Source organism: Prionailurus bengalensis, chromosome X (assembly GCF_016509475.1).
Source record: "Prionailurus bengalensis isolate Pbe53 chromosome X, Fcat_Pben_1.1_paternal_pri, whole genome shotgun sequence".
Classification (NCBI taxonomy): domain Eukaryota; kingdom Metazoa; phylum Chordata; class Mammalia; order Carnivora; family Felidae; genus Prionailurus; species Prionailurus bengalensis.
This window is the reverse complement of record NC_057361.1, coordinates 76890673-76904088: the sequence shown is the minus strand read 5'-3', so window position 1 is coordinate 76904088 and position 13416 is coordinate 76890673.

The following is a 13416-nucleotide window of genomic DNA, read 5'->3' as shown; positions in this document are numbered from 1 at the left end:
TTTTTTCTTGCATTTTTAATCTTAGACATTCTGACAGGTGTGAGGTGATATCTCAATGTGTTTATATTGTTTGTTTGAGTTTGTTTATTTTTTATTTTTTAATTTTTTTTAAATGTATAAAGTTTATTGTCAAATTGGTTTCCATACAACACCCAGTGCTTATCCCAAAAGGTGCCCTCCTCAATGCCCATCACCCACCCTCCCTTCCCTCCCACCACCCATCAACCCTCAGTTTGTTCTCAGTTTTTAACAGTCTCTTATGTTTTGGCTCTCTCCCACTCTAACCTCTTTTTTTTCCTTCCCTTCCCCCAAGGGTTTCTGTTAAGTTTCTCAGGATCCACATAAGAGTGAAACGATATGGAATCTGTCTTTCTCTGTATGGCTTATTTCACTTAGCATAACACTCTCCAGTTCCATCCACGTTGCTACAAAGGGACATATTTCACATTTTCTCATTGCCACGTAGTACTCCATTGTGCATAAAAACCATAATTTCTTTATCCATTCATCAGTTGATGGACATTTCGCTCTTTCCATAATTTGGCTATTGTTGAGAGTGCTGCTATAAACATTGGGGTACAAGTGCCCCTATGCATCAGTACTCCTATATCCCTTGGGTAAATTCCTAGCAGTGTTATTGCTGGGTCATAGGGTAGATCTATTTTTAATTTTCTGAGGAACGTCCACACTGTTTTCCAGAGTGGCTGCACCAATTTGCATTCCCACCAACAGTGCAAGAGGGTTCCCATTTCTCCACATCCTCATCAGCATCTATAGTCTCTTTATTTGTTCATTTTGGTCACTCTGACTGGCGTGAGGTGATATCTGAGTGTGGTTTTGATTTGTATTTCCCTGATGAGGAGCGACGTTGAGCATGTTTTCATGTGCCTGTTGGCCATCCGGATGTCTTCTTTAGAGAAGTGTCTATTCATGTTTTCTGCCCATTTCTTCACTGGGTTATTTGTTTTTCGGGTGTGGAGTTTGGTGAGCTCTTTATAGATTTTGGATACTAGCCCTTCGTCCGATATGTCATTTGCGAATATCTTTTCCCATTCCGTTGGTTGCCTTTTAGTTTTGTTGGTTGTTTCCTTTGCTGTGCAGAAGCTTTTTATCTTCATAAGGTCCCAATAGTTCATTTTTGCTGTTAATTCCCTTGCCTTTGGGGATGTGTCAAGTAAGAAATTGCTACGGCTGAGGTCAGAGAGGTCTTTTCCTGCTTTCTCCTCTAAGGTTTTGATGGTTTCCTGTCTCACATTCAGGTCCTTTATCCATTTTGAGTTTATTTTTGTGAAAGGTGTGAGAAAGTGGTCTAGTTTCAACCTTCTGCATGTTGCTGTCCAGTTCTAGCAGCACCATTTGTTAAAGAGACTGTCTTTTTCCATTGGATGTTCTTTCCTGCTTTGTCAAAGATTAGTTGGCCATACGTTTGTGGATCTAGTGCTGGAGTTTGTATTCTATTCCATTGGTCTATGTGTCTGTCTTTGTGCCAATACCATGCTGTCTTGATGAGGACAGCTTTGTAGTAGAGGCTAAAGTCTGGGATTGTGAAGACTCCTGTTTTGGTCTTCTTTAAAATTACTTTGGCTATTCGGGGCCTTTTCTGGTTCCATATGAATTTTAGGATGGCTTGTTCTAGTTTTGAGAAGAATGCTGGTGCAATTTTGATTGGGATTGCATTTGAATGTGTAGATAGCTTTGGGTAGTATTGACATTTTGACAATATTCTTCCAATCCATGAGCAGGGAATGTCTTTCCATTTCTTTAAATCTTCTTCAATTACCTTCATAAGCTTTCTATAGTTTTCAGCATACAGATCTTGTACATCTTTGGTTAGATTTATTCCTAGGTATTTTATGCTTCTTGGTGCAATTGTGAATGGGATCAGTTTCTTTATTTGTCTTTCTGTTGCATCATTATTAGTGTATAAGAATGCAACTCATTTCTGTACATTGATTTTGTATCCTGCTACTTTGCAAAATTCATGTGTCAGTTCTAGCAGACTTCTGGTGGAGTCTATCGGATTTTCCATGTATAATATCATGTCATCTGCAAAAAGCGAAAGCTTGACTTCATCTTTGCCAATTTGGATGCCTTTGATTTCCTTTTGTTGTCTGATTGCTGATGCTAGCACTTCCAACACTATGTTAAACAACAGGGGAGAGTGGACATTCCTGTAGTGTTCCTGATCTCAGGGAAAAAGCTCTCAGTTTTTCCCCATTGAGGATGATGTTAGCTGTGGACTTTTCATAAATGGCTTTTATGATCTTTAAGTATGTTCCTTCTATCCCGACTTTCTCGAGGGTTTTTATTAAGAAACTTTGTTGAATTTTGTCAAAGGCATTTTCTGCGTCTATTGACAGGATCATATGGTTCTTATCTTTTCTTTTATTAATGTGATGTATCACGTGGGTTGATTTGCGAATGTTGAACCAGCCCTGCATCCCAGGATGAATCCCACTTGATCATGGTGAATAATTCTTTTTATATGCTGTTGAATTCAATTTGCTAGTATCTTATTGAGAATTTTTTCATCCATATTCATCAGGAATATTAGCCTGTAGTTCTCTTTTTTTACTAGGTCTCTGTCTGGTTTAGGAATCAAAGTAATGCTGGCTTCATAGAATGAGTCTGGAAGTTTTCCTTCCCTTTCTATTTTTTGGAATAACTTAAGAAGGATAGGTATTATTTCTGCTTTAGATGTCTGGTAGAACTCCCTGGGAAGCCATCTGGTCCGGGACTCTAATTTTTGGGAAATTTTTGGTGACTGATTCAATTTCTTTGCTGGTTATGGGTCTGTTCAAGCTTTCTATTTCCTCCTGATTGAGTTTTGGAAGTGCGTGGGTGTTTAGGAATTTGTCCATTTCTTCCAGGTTGTCCAGTTTGTTGGCATATAATTTTTCATAGTATTCCCTGATAATTGCTTGTATTTCTGAGGAATGGGTTGTAATAATTCCATTTTCATTCATGATTTTATCTCTTTGGGTCATCTCCCTTTTCTTTTTGAGAAGCCTGGCTAGAGGTTTGTCAATTTTATTTTTTCAAAAAACCAACTCTTGGTTTCGTTGATCTGCTCTACAGTTTTTTTAGATTCTCTATTGTTTATTTCTGCTCTGATCTTTATTATTTCTCTTCTTCTGCTGGGTTTAGGCTGTCTTTGCTGTTCTGCTTCTATTTCCTTTAGGTGTGCTGTTAGATTTTGTATTTGGGATTTTTCTTGTTTCTTGAGATAGGCCTGGATTGCAGTGTATTTTCCTCTCAAGACTGCCTTCACTGCATCCCAAAGCGTTTGGATTGTTGTATTTTCATTTTCATTTGTTCCCATATATTTCTTAATTTCTTCTCTAATTGCCTGGTTGACCCATTCATTCTTTAGTAGGGTGTTGTTTAACTTCCATGCTTTTGGAGGTTTTCCAGACTTTTTCCTGTGGTTGATTTCAAGCTTCATAGCATTGTGGTCTGAAAGTATGCATGGTATGACTCAATTCTTGTATACTTATGAAGGGCTGTTTTGTGCCCCAGTATGTGGTCTATCTTGGGGAATGTTCCATGTGCACTCGAGAAGGAAGTCTATTCTGTTGCTTTTGGATGCAGCGTTCTAAATATATCTGTCAAGTCCTTCTGATCCAATGTATCATTCAGGGCCCTTCTTTCTTTATTGACGATGTGTCTAGATGATCTACCCCTTTCTGTAAGTGGAGTGTTAAATTCCCCTGCAATTACCACATTCTTATCAATAAGGTTGCTTATGTTTGTGAGTAATTGTTTTATATATTTGGGGGCTCCGGTATTCGGCGCATAGACATTTATAACTGTTAGCTCTGCCTGATTGATAGACCCTGTGATTATTATATAATGCCCTTCTTCATCTCTTGTTACAGCCTTTAATTAAAGTCTAGTTTGTCTGATATAAGTATGGCTTCTCCAGCTTTCTTTTGACTTCCACTGGCATGATAAATAGTTCTCCATCCCCTCACTCTCAATCTGAAGGTGTCCTCAGGTCTAAAATGAGTCTCTTGTAGACAGCAAATAGATGGGTCTTGTTTTTTTATCCATTCTGATACCCTATGTCTTTTGGTTGGCGCATTTAGTCCATTTACATTCAGTGTTATTATAGAAAGATATGGGTTTAGAGTCATTGTGATGTCCGTAGGTTTCATGCTTGTAGCGGTGTCTCTGGTATTTGTCTCACAGGATCCCCCTTAGGATCTCTTGTAGGGCTGGTTTAGTGGTGACAAATTCCTTCAGTTTTTTTTTTTTTTTTTTTTTGCTTGGGAAGACATTTATCTCTCCTTCTATTCTAAAATTTTTTTTTTTCAACGTTTATTTATTTTTGGGACAGAGAGAGACAGAGCATGAACGGGGGAGGGGCAGAGAGAGAGGGAGACACAGAATCGGAAACAGGCTCCAGGCTCTGAGCCATCAGCCCAGAGCCTGACGCGGGGCTCGAACTCCCGGACCGCGAGATCGTGACCTGGCTGAAGTCGGACGCTTAACCGACTGCGCCACCCAGGCGCCCCATCTCCTTCTATTCTAAATGACAGACTTGCTGGATAAAGGATTCTCGGCTGCATATTTTTTTTTTCTGTTCATCACATTGAAGATATCCTGCCATTCAGTTCTGGCCTGCCAAGTTTCAGTAGAGAGATGGGTCACTAGTCTTATAGGTCTCCCTTTATATGTTAGAGCACGTTTATCTCTAGCTGCTTTCTGAATTTTCCCTTTATCCTTGTATTTTGCCAGTTTCCCTATGATATGTTGTGCAGGAGATCGATTGAAGATACATCTGAAGGGAGTTCTCTGTGCCTCTTGGATTTCAATGCCTTTTCCTTCCCCATATCAGTGAAGTTCTCTGCTATTATTTCTTCAAGCACACCTTCAGCACCTTTCCCTCTCTCTTCCTCCTCTGGAATACCAATTATGTGTATATTATTTCTCTTTAGTGCATCACTTAGTTCTGTAATTTTCTGCTCATACTCCTGGATTTTTTTATCTCTCTTTTTCTCAGCTTCTTCCTTTTCCATAATTTTATCTTCTAGTTCACCTATTCTCTCCTCTGCCTCTTTAATCCAAGCCGTATTTGTTTCCATTTTATTTTGCAGTTCATTGATAGCATTTTTTAGCTCCTCCTGGCTGTTCCTTAGTCCCTTGATCTCTGTAGCAAGAGATTCTCTGCTGTCCTTTATACTGTTTTCAAGTCCAGAGATTAATTGTATGAGTATTATTCTGAATTCACTTTCTGTTATATTGTTTAAGTCGTTTTTGATCAGTTCGTTAGCTGTTGTTATTTCCTGGACGTTTTCTGAAGGGGATTCTTCTGTTTTGTCATTTTGGCTAGTCCCTGGAGTGGTGCAGGACTGAGGGGCACTTCCTTTGTGCTGTCTTGAATAACTTGCTTTGGTGGGCTGGGCTGCAGTCAGAAACGATGTCTGCTCCTACCCCACCTCTGGGGCCACTGTCTGACTGGTGTGTGCCTTCTCTCCCCCTCTCCTAGGGGAGGGATTCACTGTGGGGTGGCGTGGCCCTTCTGGGCTACTTGCACACTGCCAGGCTTGTGGTGCTGGGGATCTGGTGTATTAGCTGTGGTGGATTGGCAAGGTGCACTGGGGCTGGAGGGGCAGGCTCAGCTCGCTTTTCCTTCAGAGATCTGCTTCAGGAGGGGTCCTGTGGCACCGGGAGGGAGTCACACCTGCCAGAGGTTTGGCTCTGCAGAAGCACAGAGTTGGGTGTTTGTGCGGTGCAAGCAAGTTCCCTGGCAGGAACTGGTTCCCTTTGGGATTTTGGCGGGGGGATGGGTGAGGGAGATGACTCTGGTGAGCGCCTTTGTTCCCCTCCAAGCTGAGCTCTGTCCTCCAGGGCTCAACAACTCTCCCTCCCGTTGTCCTCCAGCTCTCCCATTCTCTGAGCAGAGCTGTTAGCTTATAACCTTCCAGATGCCAAGTCCCACTCGCTGCCAGAACACACTCCGTCTGGCCCCTCTGCTTTTGCAAGCCAGACTCAGGGGCTCTGCTTGGCCGGTGGGCTGCCCCTCCACCCCGGCTCATTCCCGCCAGTCCGTGGAGTGCGCACTGCCTCTCTGCCCTTCCTATCCTCTTCCCTGGGCCTCTCGTCTGTGCTTGACTCCAGAGACTCCGTTCTGTTACTCTTCTTGCGGTTTTCTGGGTTATTTAGGCAGGTGTAGGTGGAATCTAAGTGATCAGCAGGACGCACAGTGAGCCCAGCATCCTCTTATGCTGGATCCTCCTTAAATGTTTATATATTTATTCCAAGAAAGAAAGAGATAGAGAGAGAACAAAGTGAGAGCGAGAGAGAGAATCCCAAGCAGGGTCCACACTGTCAGTACAGAGGCCTAAGTGAGGTTTGATCTCATTAACCATGAGGTCATGACCTGAGCTGAAATCAAGAGTTGGACGCTCAACCAACTGAGCCACCCAGGCACCCCTTAACCAGGAAATTAAAGAAGAAATAAAAAATACATGAAATCAAAAGAATATGAAAACATTGTGGTCCAAAATCTTTGGGATGAACCAAAAGCATTCCTAAGAGGGAAGTATATAGCAATATAGGTCTACCTCAAGAAGCAAAAAAAAAAAAAAAAAAAAAAAAAAAATCTCAATAAGCAACCTAATCTTACAGCTAAAGGAGACAGAAAAAGAACAACAGATGAAACCTAAAGCCAAAAAAGTAAGTAAAATAATAAATATTAGAACAGAAATGAATGATATAACAAGAAGAAGAAGAAGAAGAAGAAGAAGAAAAAGAAAAACCACCACCACCACCACCACAACAACAACAACAATAAAAACAACAAAAACAACAACCACAGAACTGATCAATGAAACCAGGAACTGGTTCTTTGACAAAATTAATAGCAGTTATAAACCCTTAGCAATACTTACCAAAAAGAAAAGATAATGCATCCAAATAAATAAAATTTAAAAAAATGAGAGGAGAGAAATAACAACCAACACACTAGAAATACAAACAATTAGAAGAGAATATTATGAAAAATTATATGCCAACCAATTGGATAATTTGGAAGAAATAGATAAGTTCCTAGACATATTTAGCTACCAAAACAGAATTAGAAACAAATAAAAAACTTGAACATATCAAAAACCAGCAAATAAATTGAATCAGTAATTAAAAATATCCCAACAAACAAAAGTCCAGGGCCAAATGGCTTCTTAGGGGAATTCTACTAAACAATTAAAGAAGAATTAATACCCATTCTTCTCAAACTATTCCAAAAAGAAATGGAAGCATAACTTCCAAAATCATTCTATGAAGTCAGTATTACACTTATTCTAAAACCAAAGACTCCACTAAAATAAGAACTACAGAGGCACCTAGGTGGCTCAGTCAGTTAAGCATCTAGGTCTTGACTTGAGGTCATGATCTCATAGTTTGTAAGTTTGAGGCCCACATCAGGCTGACTGCATGATGCCTGCCTGGGATTTTCTCTCCCTCTTTCTCTATTCCTCACCTGCTCATGTGCTCTGTTTCTCCCCCTCTCAAATAAATAAACTTTTTTTTAATTAAAAAAAAGGAGTACATGGCGATATACCTGATACACATGGAAGTAGAAATTATCAACAAAATACTAGTAAACTGAATCCAACAGTACATTAAAAAAGTGCTAACTCCAAATAAGTGGGATTTTTTACTGTATTACAAGGGTGGTTTAATATTCTCAAATTAATCAACATGATACACCACATTAATAAAAGGAATGATAAGAACCATATGATTCTCTGAATAGATGCAGAAAGAGCAGCATTTAGCAAAATACAACATCCACTCTTGATAAAAATCTTCAACAAAATAGGGAAAAAGATAACATACCTCAACAGCATGAAGGCCATGTATGAAAAACCCACAACCAATAATATCATCACTGGGAAAAACTGAGAGCTTTGCCTCTATGGTCAGTAAGTAGACAGGGATATCCACTCTCACCAGTTATTTAACATAGTGCAGGAAGTCCTGCCCTCAGTTATAAGAAAACAAAAAGAAATAAAAGGTATCCAATTGGCAAGGAAGATGTTAACTTTCACTCTTTTCACTCAGCATGATCTCCTATAGGAAACTCAAAAGGCTCTACCAAAAAAATGTTAAAACTGATACAGAAACTCAGTAAAGTCCCAGGATACAATGTCAACATAAAGAAATCTGTTGCATTTCTACATACTAAGAATGAAGCAGCAGAAAAAGAAATCAATGAATCAATCCCATTTGCAACTGCCCCCAAAACCCTAAGATACCTAGGAATAAACCTAACCAAAATAGTCAAAGATCTCTAACTCTGAAAAGCGTAAGACACTTATAAAAGAAATTGAAGAGGACACAAAGAAATGGAAAAACATTCCATGGTCATGGATTGGAAAAAAAAATACAATTAAAATGTCTATACCACCCAAAGCAATCTACACATTTAATACAATTCCTATCGAAATACCCAAAGCACTTTTCACAAGGCTGAATGTATGGTACTAAATTTTGTGTGGAACCACAAAACACCAAAAAATAGCCAAAGCAATCTTGAAAAAGAAAATCTATGCTGAAGGCATCACAATACCAGACTTAAAGTTATATTATAAAACTGTAGTCATTAAGACAGCGTGGTACTGTCCCCAAAAGAGACACATAGATTAATGAAACATAACAGAAAACCCATAAAGGGACCACCATTATATGGTCAACTAATCTTCGACAAAGCAGGAAAAAATATATATATACCATGCATAAATGACAGTCTCTTCAACTTAATGCTGTTGGGAATACTGGACAGCAACATGAAAAAGAAAGAAAGTGGACCATTTTCTATGCCATACACAATAATGAATTGAAAATGGATGAAAGACATAAATGTGAGACATGAAACCATCAAAATTCTAGAGAAGAATACAGGCAGTAACTTCTTTGACATCAGCTGTAGCAACCTCTTACTGGATAGGTCTCCTGAGGCAAGGGGAAAAAAAAAGCAAAAATAAACTATTGGAACTTAAGAAGATAAAAAGCTTCTGCACAGTGGAAGAAACAATTAACAAAACTAAAAGGCACCCCTAAGCATCAGAGAAAATATTTGCAAATGACATATCAGGTAAAGGGTTAGTATTCAAAATGTATAAAGAATTTATAAAACTCAACATCCCAAAAAACAAGTAATCCAGTGAAGAAATGGGCAGAAGACATTAATATACATTTTTCTAAAGAAGACATACAGATGGCTAACAGGCACATAAAAAGATGCTCAGCATCATTAATCATCAAGGAACTACAACTCAAAACTTGAATGAGATATCACCTCACACCTGTCATAAGGGCTTCAATTAACATCATAGGAATGAACAAGTGTTCTCAAGTATGTGGAGAAAGGGAAACCCTCTTGCACTGTTGGTGGAAATGCAAACTGGCACAGCCACTCTGGAAAACATTATCCAAGTTCCTAAAAAACTGAAAAATAGTATTAACCTATGTTCCAGCAATTTTGCTACTAGGGTGTAACAAAAAGGATACATAAATACTGATTCAGAGTGATTCATACACCCTGATGTTTATAGCAGCATTATCGTCAATAGCTAAATTATAGCATGATACCAAATGTCCATTGAATGATGAATTCATAAAGAAGATGTAGTATATAGGGGCACCTGGGTGGCTCAGTTGGTTGAAGATCTATCTCTTGATTTAGGCTTAAGTCATGATCCCAGGGTCGTGGGATTAAGCCCAACATTGGACTATGTGCTGAGCATGGAGCCTGATTAAAATTCTCTTTCCCTACCTCTTCCCTTCTCCACACACCCTCTCTCTCTCTAAGATAAATAGAAAAGAGGCAATATAGATAGATAGATACAGTTATAGATATATAGATATATAATGGAATATTACTCAGCCATAAAAATGAAATATCGCCATTTGCAAGGACTTGGATGGAGCTAGAGTATTATGCTAAGCTAAATAAGTCAGTCAGAGAAGGACAAATACCATATGATTTCACTCATATGTGTAATTTAAGAAATAAACAGATCTACATAGGGAGAATTAAAAACAGAGGCAAACCCCAAAATAGATTCTTAACTATAGAGAAACACCTCAGTGATGCTGGAGGGGAAGTAGGCAGAGGCAGGCATTAAATGGGTATTGGGTAGTAAGAAGGGCACTTGTGATGAGCACTGCGTGTTTTATGTAAGTGATGGATAACCAAATTTTACATCTGAAGCTTATATTACATTGTATGTTAACTAACTGGAATTTAAATAATAACTTGAAAAAAAAGAATGTTCTGAATATATCTTAATAAGTCCATTTGGTCTAGTTTGTCATTCAAAACCACAGGTCCTTGTTGATTTTCTGCCTTCATAGTATGTCCATTGATGTAAGTGGGGTGGTAAAGTCTCCTATTCTTATTGTATTTTTATCACTTAGTTCCTTTTTACTTATTGTTAATTGTTTTATACATATTTGGGTGCACTCATGTTAGGTGCATAAATATTTAAAATTGGAAGATCTTCTTTTTGGATTGTCCCCTTTATTATGATATAGTGCCCTTCTTCATCTCTTGTTACAGTCTTGGTTTTAAAGTCTAGTTTGTCCTATATAACTATTGCTGCTTAGCTCTCTTATGATATCTATTAGCATGATAAATGTTTCTCCATCCCCTTATATTCAATCTGCAGGTGTCTTTAGGTCTAAAAAGAGTCTCTTGTAGGCTGCATATAGATGAGTTTTATCTTTTTTATCCATTCTGACACCCTATATCTTTTGATTAGAGCATTTAGGTCATTTATATCCAGAATAATTATTGATAGATATGTATTTAATGCCATTTTATTATTTGTTTTGTCATTGTTTCTGGATATTTTCTCTGTTCCTTTCTTATCTTGGTCACTTTAGGTCCTTCCTTACCACTCAAAGAGGTCCTTTAATATTTCTTACAGTGTTGGTTCAGTGATCACAAACTCCTTTATTTATTTTTTTGTATTTTTTAAATATGAAATTTATTGTCAAATTGGTTTCCAAACAACACCCAGTGCTTATCCCAAAATGTGCCCTCCTCAATACCCATCACCCACCCTCCCCTCCCTCCCATTCCCCATCAACCCTCAGTTTGTTCTCAGTTTTTAAGAGTCTCTTATGTTTTGGCTCTCTCCCTCTCTAACCTCTTTTTTTTCTTCACCTCCTCCATAGACTTCTGTTAAGTTTCTCAAGAACCACATAAGAGTGAAAATATATGGTATCTGTCTTTCTCAATCACAAACTCCTTTAGCTTTTGTTTGTCTGCAAATATCTTTATCTTTCCTATTCTGAATGATAACCTTGCTGGATACAGTATTCTTCACTGCAGATATTTGGCATGCAGCATGTTGAATATATCATGGCACTTCCTTCTGGCTGGCCAGGATTGTGTTGAGAAATCTACAGCTAGCCTTATGGGTCTTCCCTTGGAAGTTAAGGACATCTTTTGTCTTGGTGATTGTATGATTTTTTTTCTTTACAACTATATTTTGCAAATTTAATTAGAACATGTCTTGGTGTTGTGCCGATTTTTTTTCTTTGCTTTTGATGTGAGTTTCTGTGCCCCCTGATCTGGACATCTATTTCCTTCCTCAAAATTAGGGATGTTTTCAGCTATAATTTTCTCAAATAAAATTTCTGCCCTGTTTTCTGTCTCTTGTTCTTTTGGAACTACAACGATATGAATGTTATTACATTAGATGGAGTTACAGAGTTCCCTAAGGCTATTCTCATGTTCCATAATTCTTTCTCTCTTTTTTCAGCTTCATTATTTTTCATTGTTTTACCTGCCATATTACTCATTCATTCCTCTGATTCTTCTAGACTTTTCTTCATTGCATCCAGACTGTTTCCAATCTCATTTATTGTATTCTTCATTTCTGAATGATACTTTTTTATCTTTTTTATCTCTGTGGTAAAGAACTCCCTGAAGTCTTCCATTCTTTTCTCAAGCCTCGTGAGAATCCCTATAATTGTTGCTTTAAATTCTCCATCAGGTACATTACTTATATCTGTTTTACTCAGATCTCTGGATGTGTCCTTATCTTGTTCATTCATTTGGGATGAATTCCTCCATATTGGCATTTTTTCCAACTCTCTGTCTTTTTGTGTTAAAGAAGCCAATTATGATTCATGCTCCTGAGAGTAATGGCTTTATGAAGAAGAGGTCATATAGTGTCCCAGGCCTGGCACTTCTGAGTGTCTCTGGTGTGTGTTGTGTACACTACCCTCTTGTGTTTTTGCTGCTGTATCCTTCAGGCCATCACCTGCAGAGCCTCTCCTTGTCTATAGTGGGAATTGTTTGGTCCTTGCCCAGAATATGATGATTTTTAACTAGATGTACTCTGTTATGCTTGCTAAATAAAATCTGAAACTACTTCCACTAGAACAGAAGCTCTGCAGAACTTTCTGGTCAGGAGATATTTTGTGAGTATATGTTTTTGCTGGTTTTCTGGGGAAGAGGCCCACCATGTTGAGACTGAGGCAAGCTTGACTGGGAAGGGCAGTTCCACCAGAACACAGGGATGTGAGTCTTCATATAAACAAATTAGGCATCAAGTGTTGATGCTGTGCTGCTTCCTGCAGTTGGGTCTGTGTTCATGCTGAGGGTCAGGGGAAGGAAATAGTGTCAGCAATCTCCTTTGTCCTTGGAAAGGCATCTTCTTGAATGCTGTCTTTGAGGAACATGGTCTAAGAAGAGTGAATAATTTTCCCCTTGTGTGCCTCAATTGTCCAAATTGCTATTTCCCAGCTGTCTACCCTGTATTATTTTCAAGCCCTCTCTCCAGGTGCTCTCAAAGCTTTATCCCAGCCAAGCCTGTTGACCTTTCAACTCCAAGGTTTAAGCCCTGCTGGTTGCCAGAACTCACAAAATTCAGCCCTTCTTGTGCATTCCCTTGTGTGCTTTACTTTTTCTTGCCCTTCTGTGTGGCAATGGCTCCCTCCTGTCTTCAGCACTTGTGAACCATTTCTCCCCAGAACCTCATCTCCACACTTCATTGCTTCTTCAATGTGGCTTCTTATCTCCATTTAGTTGTGGAGTTTGTTCTATCAGCCTTCAAGCTGTTTTCTGTGGTATTTAGAATGATTGGACACTATGTAGTTGCATTTCTGGAAGGAGATGAGTCTGGTGTAATCCTACTTCACTTCCATCTGCCAAGTATGCTGCTTGACTGATTTTTTACAGGTATAATTGCTTGTATTGTTTTGTGCCTTAACCTTTAAACCCTTTATATAATGGATCATTCTATTTTCATTATGTTTGTGTGTGTGTGTGTGTATATATATATATATATATATATATATACATGAAATTTTTTTCTTTCCTAATTTTCTTACTCCTGATTGTGGCCTTTTCTTTTCACTCAAATAATTCCCTTTAACATTTCCTGTAAGGAAGTT